The following is a 10741-nucleotide window of genomic DNA, read 5'->3' on the forward strand; positions in this document are numbered from 1 at the left end:
TTATTTCGTAACGTTTGTAAATGTTTGGCTTAAATTGCTAAAAATATGAAACGTTTGGACTTGTTTCGTAACGTTTGTAACATTTTGTTTAAATTGCTAAAAAGGTGAAACCCTTGGATTTGTTTCGTAACGTTTGTAAACGTTTGGCTGAATTAGCTAAAAATTTGAAACGTTTGGATTTGTTTCGTAATATTTGTAAACGTTTGGCTTAAATTGCTAAAAAGGTGAAACATTTGGTTTTGTTTCGTAACGTTTGTAAACGTTCGGCTTAAATCGCTAAAAAGGTGAAACGGTTGGATTTGTTTCGTAACGTTTATAAACGTTTGGCTTAAATTGCTAAAAAGGTGAAATGCTTGGATTTGTTTTGTAACGTTTGTAAACTTTTGGCTTAAATTTACTAAAAAGTTCAAACGCTTGGATTTGTTTCAGAACGTTTGTAAATGTTTTTCTTAAATTAAGGTGAAACGCTTGGATTTGTTTCGTAACGTTTATAAACGTTTGGCTTAAATTGCTAAAATGGTGAAACGCTTTGTTTTGTTTCATAACGTTTGTAAAGGTTTGGCTCAAATCGCAAAAATGTGAAACGTTTGGATTTGTTTCGTAACGTTTTTAACGTTTGATTTTGTTTCGTAACGTTTGTAAACATTTGGCTTAAATCGCTAAAAAGAAGAAATGTTTTGATTTGTTTCGTAACGTTTGTAAACGTTTTGCTTATATAGCTAAAAAGGTGAAACGTTTGGATTTGTTTCATTAGATTTGTGAACGTTCGGCTTAAATCGCTAAAAAGATGAAACGTTTTGATTTGTTCTGTCACGTTTGAAAACGTTTGGCTTATATCGCGAAAAAGGTGAAACGTTTGGTTTTGTTTCGTTATATTTATAAACGTTCGGCTTAAATCGCTAAAAAGGTGAAACGTTTGGATTTGTTTCGTAACGTTTGTAAACGTTTGGTTTAAATCGCTAAAAAGGTTAAACGTTTAGATTTGTTTCGTAACATTTGTAAACGTTTGGGTTAAATTGCTAAAAATGTGAAACGTTTGGATTTGTTTTCTAACGTTTTAAACGTTTGGTTTAAATTGCATAAAAGGTGAAACACTTGGATTTGTTAGGTAAAGTTTGTAAACGTTTGTCTTAAATTGCTAAAAAGTTGAAACGTTTGAATTTGTTTCGTAACGTTTGTAAACATTTGGCTTAAATCGCTAAAAAGGTGAAACATTTGGATTTATTCCGCAACGTTTGTAAACGTTCGGCTTAAATCGCTAAAAAGGTAAGGCGTTTGATTTTTTTTTGTAATCTTTGTAAACATTCGGCTAAAATCGCTAAAAAGGTGAAACAGTTGGATTTGTTCGTAAAGTTTTGAAACGTTTGGAGTTGTTTCGAAACGTTTGGATTTGTTCCGTAATGTTTGTAAACGTTTGGCTTCAATAACTAAAAAGGGGAAACATTTGGATTGTAACGTTTGTAAAAGTTTGGCTTCAATAACTAAAAATGTGAAACGTTTGGATTTGTTGCTTAACGGTTTTGTTTTGTTTCGTAACGTTTATAAACGTTTGGCTTCAATCGTTAAAATAAGGAAACGTTTGGTGTTGTTTTGTAACGTTTGTCAACGTTTGGATTTGTTTCGTAACGTTTTAAACGTTTGGTTTTGTTTCGTAACGTTTGTAAACGTTTGGCTTAAATTGCTAAAAAGGTGAAACGTTAGGTTTTGCTTCGTAACGTTTGTAAACGTTTGGCTTAAATCGCAAAAAACGGGAACTGTTTGGATTTGTTTCGTAACGTTTGTAAACGTTTGGCTTAAATCGCTAAAAAGGTGAAACGCTTGGATTTGTTTCTTAACATTTGTAAACGTTTGGCTTAAATTGCTAAAAAGGCGAAACATTTGGATTTGTTTCATAACCTTTGTAAATGTTTGGCTTAAATCGCTAAAAAGTTGAAACGTTTGAATTTGTTTCGTAACATTCGTAAATGTTTGGCTTATATCGCTAAAAAGGTGAAACGCTTGGATTTGTTTCGTAATGTTTTTAAACGTTTGGCTTAAATTGCTAAAAAGGTGAAACGCTTGGATTTGTTTCGTAACGTTTGTAAACGTTTGGCTTAAATTGCTGAAAAGGTGATACGCTTTGATTTGTTTCATAACGTTTGTAAACGTTTGGCTTAAATGGCTAAAAAGGTGAAACATTTCGATTTGTTTCATAACCTTTGTAAATGTTCGGTTTAAATCGCTAAAAAGTTAAAACGTTTTGATTTGTTTCGTAGCCTTCGTAAACATTTGGCTTATATCGCTAAATAGGTTAAACGTTTGGATTTATTTCGTAACATTTGTAAACGTTTTACTTAAATCGCTAAAAAGGTGAAACGTTTTGATTTGTTTCGTAACGTTTGTAAATGTTAGGCCTCAATGGCTAAAAAGGTGAAACGTTTGGATTTATTTCGAAACGTTTGTAAATGTTTGGCATAAATCGTTGAAAAGTAAAATATTTGGACTTGTTTTGTAACGTTTTAAATGTTTGGCTTAAATCGCTAAAATGCGGAAACGTTTGGATTTGTTTCGTAATATTTGTAAACGTTCGGCTTAAATTGCTAAAAAGGTGAAATGTTTTGTTTCGTTTCGTAACGTTTGTAAACGTTGGCTTAAATCGCTAAAAAGGTGAAACACTTGGATTTGTTTCTTATCGTTTGTAAACTTTTGGCTTAAATTGCTAAAAAGGTGAAACGCTTGAATTTGTTTTGGAACGTTTGTAAATGTTTGGCTTAAATTGCTAAAAATGTGAAACGTTTGGATTTGTTTCGTAACGTTTTAAACGTTTGGTTTTGTTTGGAAACATTTGTAAACGTTTGGCTTAAATTGCTAAAAAGGGGAAACGTTTAAATTTGTTTCCTAACGTTTGTAAACGTTTGGCTTAAATTGCTCAAAAGGCGAGACGTTTTGATTTGTTTCGTACCGTTTGAAAACGTTTGGCTTATATCGCTAAAAAGGGGAAACGTTTGGATTTGTTTCGTAACGTTTGTAAACGTTTGGCTTAAATTCCTAAAAAGGTGAAACGTTTGAAATTTTGTAACGTTTGTAAACGTTTGGCTTAAATTGCTAAATAGGTGAAACGCTTGGATTTCTTTCGTATCGTTTGTAAACGTTTGGTTTAAATTGCTAAAATGGGGAAACTTTTGGATTTGGTTCGTAACGTTTCAAACGTTTTATTTTGTTTCGTAACGTTTGTAAATGTTCGGCTTAAATCGCTGAAAATGTGAAATGATCGTATTTGTTTCGTAACGTTTATAAACGTTTGGCTTATATTGCTTAAAAGGTGAAATGTTTAGATTTGTTTCGTAACATTTGTAAACATTTGTCATAGATTGCTAAAAAGGTTACACATTTGGATTTGTTTCGTAGCGTTTGTAAACGTTTGGCCTAAATCGCTAAAAAGGTGGAACGTTTGGTTTTTTTTGATAACCTTTGTAAACGTTTGGCATAAATCGCTAAAAAGGTGAAACGTTTGGATTTGTTTCGTAACGTTTGTAAACGTTTTGCTTAAATCGCTAAAAAGGTGACACGTTTGAATTTTTTTCGTAACCTTTTTGAACATTTGGCTTAAATCGCTAATAAGGTTAAAAGTTTGGATTTGTTTCATAACGTTTGTAAACGTTTTGGTTATATCGCTAAAAAGGTAAAACGTTTGGATTTGTTTCATAAGGTTTGTAAACATTCGGCTTAAATCGCTAAAAAGGTGAAACGTTTTGATTTGTTCCGTAACATTTGAAAACATTCGGCTTATATCACGAAAAAGGTGAAACGTTTGGTTTTGTTTCGTTACGTTTGTAAACATTCGGCTTAAATCGCTAAAAAGGTAAAACATTTGTATTTGTTTCGTAACATTTGTAAACGTTTGGCTTAAATCGTTAAAAAGGTTAATATTAAGATTTGTTTCGTAACGTTTGTAAACGTTTGGCTTAATTTGCTAAAAATAGGAAACGTTTGGATTTGTTTTCTAACGTTTTAAATGTTTGGTTTAAGTTGCATAAAAGGTGAAACACTTGGGTTTGATACGTAACGTTTGTAAACGTTTGTCTTAAATTGCTAAAAAGTTGAAACATTTGGATTTGTTTAGTAACGTTTTTAAACATTCGGCTTAAATCGCTAAAAAGGTGAAACATTTGGATTTGTTTCGTAACGTTTGTAAACGTTCGGCTTAAATCGCTAAAAAAGTTAGACGTTTGTTTTTTTGTAACCTTTGTAAACGTTCAGCTTAAATCGTTAAAACGGTGAAACGGTTGGATTTGTTTCGTAAAGTTTTAAACGTTTGGATTTGTTTCAAAACGTTTGGATTTGTTTCGTAATGTTTGTAAACATTTGGCTTCAATAACTAAAAAGGGGAAACGTTTGGATTTTTTTTTGTAACGTTTGTAAAAATTTGGCTTAAATCACTAAAAATATGAAACGTTTGGATTTTTTTCTTAGCGTCTTGGTTTTGTTTCGTAACATTTATAAACGTTTGGCTTCAATCGTTAAAATAGGGAAATTATTGGTGTTGTTTTGTAACGTTTGTTAACGTTTGGATTTGTTTCGTAACATATTAAACGTTTGGTTTTGTTTCGTAACGTTTGTAAATGTTTGGCTTAAATCGCAAAAAATGGTAAATGTTTGGATTTGTTTCGTAACGTTTGTAAACGTTTGGCTTAAATCGTTAAAAACATGAAATGTTTTGATTTGTTTCGTAATGTTTGTAAACTTATGGCTTATATCACTAAAAAGGTGAAACGTTTGGTTTTGTTTCATAATGTTTGTAAACGTTTCGCGTAATTCGCTATAAAGGCGAGACGTTTGGTTTTGTTTCGTAACGTTAGTAAACGTTTGAATTTGTTTCGTAGCATTTAATAAGTAACGTTTTAAAAGTTTGGTTTTGTTTCGTAACGTTTGCAAACGTTTGGCTTAAATTGCTAAAAAGGTGAAACATTTGGCTTTGTTTCGTAGCGTTTGTAAACGTTTGGCTTTGTTTCGTAGCGTTTGTAAACGTTTCGATTTGTTCCGTAACTTTTGTTTCGTAACGTTTTTAACGTTTGGTTTTGTTTCGTAACGTTTGTAAACGTTTGGCTTAAATCGCTAAAAATGTGAAACGTTTAGTTTTGTTTCGTCATTTTTGTAAACATTTGTGTTAAATCGCTAAAAAGGTGAAACGTTTGGATTTGTTTCATAACGTTTATAAAAGTTTGGGTTCAATCGCTAAAAAAGTGAAATATTTGGATTTGTTGCGTAGCGTTAGTAAATGTTTGGCTTAAATCGCTAAAAATGAGAAACGTTTGATTTTAATCCGTACGGTTAGTAAACGTTTGGCTCAAATTTCTAAAAAGGTGAAACGCTTGGATTTGTTCCATAACGTTTGTAAACGTTTGGTTTAAATCGCTAAAACGGTGAACGTTTGGATTTGTTCCGTAACGTTTGAAAACTTTCGGCTTAAATAGCTAAAAAGGTGAAACACTTGGATTTGTTTTGTAGCGTTTGTTAAGGTTTGGATTAAATCACTAAAAAGTTGAAACATTTAGATTTATTTCGAAACGTTTGTAAACGTTTTGCTTAAATTGCAAAAAAGGTGACACGTTTGGTTTTGTTTCATAACATTTGTAAACGTTCGGCTTCAATCTTTAAAAAGGTGAAACGTTTGGATTTGTTTCGTAACGTTTATAAACGTTTGGCTTAAATTGCTAAAAAGGTGAAATGCCTGGATTTGTTTTGTAACGCTTGTAAACGTTTGGCTTAAATTACTAAAAAGGTCAAACCCTTGTATTTGTTTCAGAACATTTGTAAACGTTTAGCTTAAATTGCTAAAAAGGTGAAACGCTTGGTTTTTTTTCGTAACGTTTGTAAAGGTATGGCTTAAATCGCTAAAAATGTGAAACGTTTGGATTTGTTTCATAACGTTTTAAACGTTTGGTTTTGTTTCGTAATGTTTGTAACCGTTTGGCTTGAATCGTTAAAATAGGGAAACGTTTGGTGTTGTTTTGTAACGTTTGTTAACGTTCAGATTTGTTTCGTAACATTTTAAACGTTTGGTTTTGTTTTGAAACGTTTGTAAAGGTTTGGCTTAAATTTCTAAAAAGGTGAAATGTTTGGTTTTGCTTCGTAACGTTTGTAAATGTTTGGCTTAAATCGCAAAAAACAGGAAATGTTTGGATTTGTTTCATAACATTTGTAAACGTTTGGCTTAAATCGCTAAAAAGGTAAAACGTTTTGATTTGTTTTGTAATGTTTGTAAACGTATGGCTTAAATCGCTAAAAAGGTGAAACGTTTGGTTTTATTTCGTAATGTTTGTAAACGTTTGGCTTAATTCGCTAAAAAGGCGAGACGTTTGGTTTTGTTACGTAACGTTTGTAAACGTTTGGATTTGTTTCGTAACATTTATTACGTAACGTTTTAAACGTTTAGTTTTGTTTCACAACGTTTGTAAATGTTTGGCTTAAATTGCTGAAAAGGTGAAATGTTTGGTTTTGTTTCATATCGTTTGTAAACGTTTCGATTTGTTCTGTAACTTTTGTTTCGAAAAGTTTTAAACGTTTGGTTTTTTTTGGTAACGTTTGTAAACGTTTGGCTTAAATTGCAAAAAAGATGAAACGCTTGGATTTATTTCGTAATGTTTGGCTTAAATTGCTAAAAAGGTGGAACATTTCGATTTGTTTCATAACCTTTGTAAACGTTTGGCTTAAATCGCTAAAAGGGTGAAACATTTGGATTTCTTTCGTAACGTTTGCAAATGTTTGGCTTAAATTGCTAAAAAGATAAAACGTTTGGATTTGTTTTGTAACGTTTGTAAAAGTTTGGTTTAAATTGCTAAAAACTTGAAACGCTTGGATTTGTTTCGTAACGTTTGTAAACGTTTGGCTTAAATTGCTAAAAAGATGAAACGCTTGGATTTCTTTCGTAACGTTTTATAAATGTTTGGCTTAAATTGCTAAAAAGGTGAAACTCTTGGTTTTGTTTTGTAACATTTGTAAACATTTGGCTTAAATCTTTAAAAATGTGAAACGTTTGAATTTGTTTCTTAACATTTTAAACGTTTGGTTTTGTTTCATAACATTTGTAAACGTTTGGCTTAAATCGCTAAAAAGGTGAAACGTTAGGATTTGTTTCGTAATGTTTGTCAACGTTTGTCTTAAATTGCTATAAATGTTGGGGGCATTGTTTACACCGGCCCGAAAGTATTTTGAATCAGGGCCTAGCATGGGCTTACCACGGGATTTAGGCTCGATAGCAAGCTTTTTTATTAATTTTATTATTATTCTTATTCTTATTAGGAATTTGTAACTCATTAGGAGTATTTTTCTTTTTGGAGTTTTGGTCCTAGTTAAATTAGGAGTCTTGATTATGAGGAACTATAAATAGCTCAGATCTTCATTATTTTTGTATCAATAAATCAATCAATCAAAAACCAAGCCAGTGCTTTTTATCTCGCAATCTCCGGATTGTTTTAACTTAGGAGTAGTTTTCGGTATTAATCTCGGCTGAGTTCGTAGCTCCCAGATTATTACTTTTAAATCACGTGGTTAAGTGTTTTTAACCAAACAACCCTGTGAATATCTGCATAGGTTCGTTAAAGTATCAAACCTCAAACCAATCCTGATTATAAATTCAAAGATTCGAGTCTGGAATAATTCCAGGCGAACAGATACAATTTACTAACGTTAGAAATTTAGTTGGACTTTTCAAACGTTAAGACCTACTTGTCCAATGGCCAAATTTTAGGGCGGGGCTTAATTGACCCATTTTTTTTTAAAAAATAATTATTATTTTAAATGATCTACGGAGATATTAAAAATGATACTAAATAATAGTTAAAACGAATATTTTTTACGATTTAATTAAAAATATTTTAAAAAAATTGAAAAATTTTGTCACTAATTTTCGTCGGTAATCCGTCGCTAAATAATTGGAAATTATTGAAAAATCGGTATTTAGGATAAGTTACAAAATTCATCGGTAATCCGTCGCTAAATTAGAGACGAATTATTTTTTTACGTCGCTAACTATTTAGCGACAATGAATTTACATCCGTCAGTCCGCCGCTAAACTAGCGACCGATTTCATTTTCTGTCGGTAAAAGATTGGTTTTTTGTAGTGAATTAGTGATATAATTAGGAGTTTAATTAGGACAAATTAGAGTTAGTTATGATTGATTAATATTAATTTGGTGAAATTATAAATTTCACTCTTTATTTTTTGTCAAAACAGTGAAACCGATCCGATTTGATGTAGTTGTGGTTTAAATTGATTTAGTTTTGCCAATTTGAACTTTTTTGATATTTCGTGCCAAGTTGATGAGGTGAATTAATCGTGTATTAAGTATGTGGTGCAATGACATCTTTGTTGCAAATTCATTGTTAATATGATTAATTAATTGATTATATGAACTTTAGTTCTAATTTTAAAATATTTAATGTATTTTTAATTTTTTTTTGAAATGATCCTGCAGCCGGAATTAGCCGGTTTTAAGGGGCGATTCAGGGGTGGTTCAAGTGTTTCTCGAACTGTAAACATGTAGTTCATATCGAAACTGCAAAATTATGAACGGTGGCCATTTTACATGCAAGTGCTTGCTAACTATCAATAGTTAGATTAAATAAATTGTGATCTTATTATTGAATTTTTAAATTAAATATTTTTAGTATTTTTTTAACTTATTAGATAAAAATATTAATTGAAGAATTGTGTTTTTCAAAAAGTTACTTTTAATAAGAGAAAAATAGAAATATATTTTGGTGTTTTTCAACCATTAATTATAAAATAAAAATTATGAAAATTGTTTTAGTTTTTAAAATTAAAATATACTACAATACAACTAAACACCAAATTTTATATTTTAGTTCTTTTAATAATTTTTTAAAAAACAAATATTATTCCCACAATGCCTTACCAATTCAGTATTTATTGTTCGGCTCTCAGTCTCGGCATGAGACTAACAAAATATATATATATATAAAGCCCTATTAAATATTATATTTATATTTTGTGTTGTGATAGTTGGTTCTCAACCAGATTCTCAACTTTCATTCTCGCCTATTCATATAACCTTTATAAAGTGAAGTCATTGACATTTTAGTAAGCAAATCATACTGACATATTCATAAAATTTAAAGAAACTAAGCGTAAAACTAAACACAACATTTCTTAATTAGAATTATGAAACTGAAGCTTTGTACTTGATGTTATTTAGAATGTTTTTGAGCTTTGCAGGTGTCAAAGGCTTCTCCTGAAAATCATCTAAGCCTGCTTCCATGAATTCTTGCACTTCTTATGATGATGATCTTGTTGATACACCCGCAATTATGCTGCGTATCCTCATGCCACGCAGCTGCTTTGTTGCCTATCAACCATTAGTAAACAATCCCATTAATTAGTAACAACATTTCAGGAAACATTATGATGATATGATGTGATAATGAAGATTACAACTGTTTTCGTTTTTTTTTTTTTTGCAGTTTAGTTATCGAATTTTAAAACATTAAAAATTATTTATCGCTATGATTCCATACAGTTTATGCATATTTGACTGCTGGATTTCACTCTAAAATTTCATATTTTAGATTATGAAAAGATTACAAGATAAAGGCGTGTGAAGTGTACTCTATTTACAGATAGGCATAAATCAATCAGATTTGCTTTGGATGAATATATTATTGGATATTATTAGAAATTTTGCAAAATCACTGAAAGTACGATAATATAACCAATTTGTAAAAGTTCAATAACCTAAGTATAGAAAAAGAAAAAGTACGGTAACTTTCATGATCAATTACTTCATAATAATTCCTTGGGCCATAGATTTTTTATATATAGCGTTAAGACAATAAACAATAAAATGATATTTTCTACAAAAATAAATATAAAATTAAAAAAATTAAAAATAATTTAAAAAATAAATTTGCCAAAACTTAGATATCGAAAAGTCTCATAAAACAAAGGTTAAGTTGAAATGGAAAAACAATAAGATAAGTTTCTGTAAAAATAATTAAAATGTTTGAGTTCTAAAATGAATTTGAAAGTAGAAAAAAATATGGAAACATAAACAATTTTTTGTAGCATATAAGCACAACTGTAGTAAATACAGACGTTTTTTTATTCAAATCAAAAAATATTCTATTCAAAATTTTCTTTAACGTTAGTAAAAAAATAAAAATAAAAAATGTATTGAACTATATATATATATATGTGTACAATACCTCAATGCCATTCATGACAGGCATATCCCTGTCCATCAGAATAAGCTCAAACTTTCTGTCTGAACAAATAATCTCAATAGCTTCTTTCCCAGTTCTCACCTCCTGATTTTCGATTCCATGATTTTCCAAAACCTTCCGAGAATTCTACGAATCATAGCATCATCATCGACGACGAGGGTCGACATTTTCGTTTGAAGCTTCTGATCATGATCCCCATTTTTACAGCTTGTTGTTGTCACCATTTTCAAATTGCTTGTCTTATTAACTTCAAACTCCATGAAAACTAACAAAACCCTTTTCAAGTGATAATGATGATGAGTTTATAAATAAAATAAAAAATTAAGAGCCAATAATTGTAAGAGATGAAATGAAAAGTAGAATAAGTATATAGCTAAATCAATGGATTCTTAAGTAAACAGTCTTACTCATAATCATTATTTAACCTTACAATGCCTTCATTTAGTTCAATAATGAATGAGAGATTTTATATGTAAATTTGTTGCCTTTTGTGATTCTTTGTAATTGTAATGATATACCC

At 30.3% G+C, this 10741-nt stretch overlaps 1 pseudogene; it reads right to left on the bottom strand.

Moving 5' to 3' along the window:
- Window positions 1–9161: 9161 nt before the first annotated feature.
- On the bottom strand, window positions 9162–10481 carry LOC126683008 (two-component response regulator 24-like; annotated as a pseudogene).
- Window positions 10482–10741: the final 260 nt, after the last annotated feature.

Source organism: Mercurialis annua, linkage group LG1-X (genome assembly GCF_937616625.2).
Source record: "Mercurialis annua linkage group LG1-X, ddMerAnnu1.2, whole genome shotgun sequence".
In the NCBI taxonomy this organism is placed as follows: Eukaryota; Viridiplantae; Streptophyta; class Magnoliopsida; order Malpighiales; family Euphorbiaceae; genus Mercurialis; species Mercurialis annua.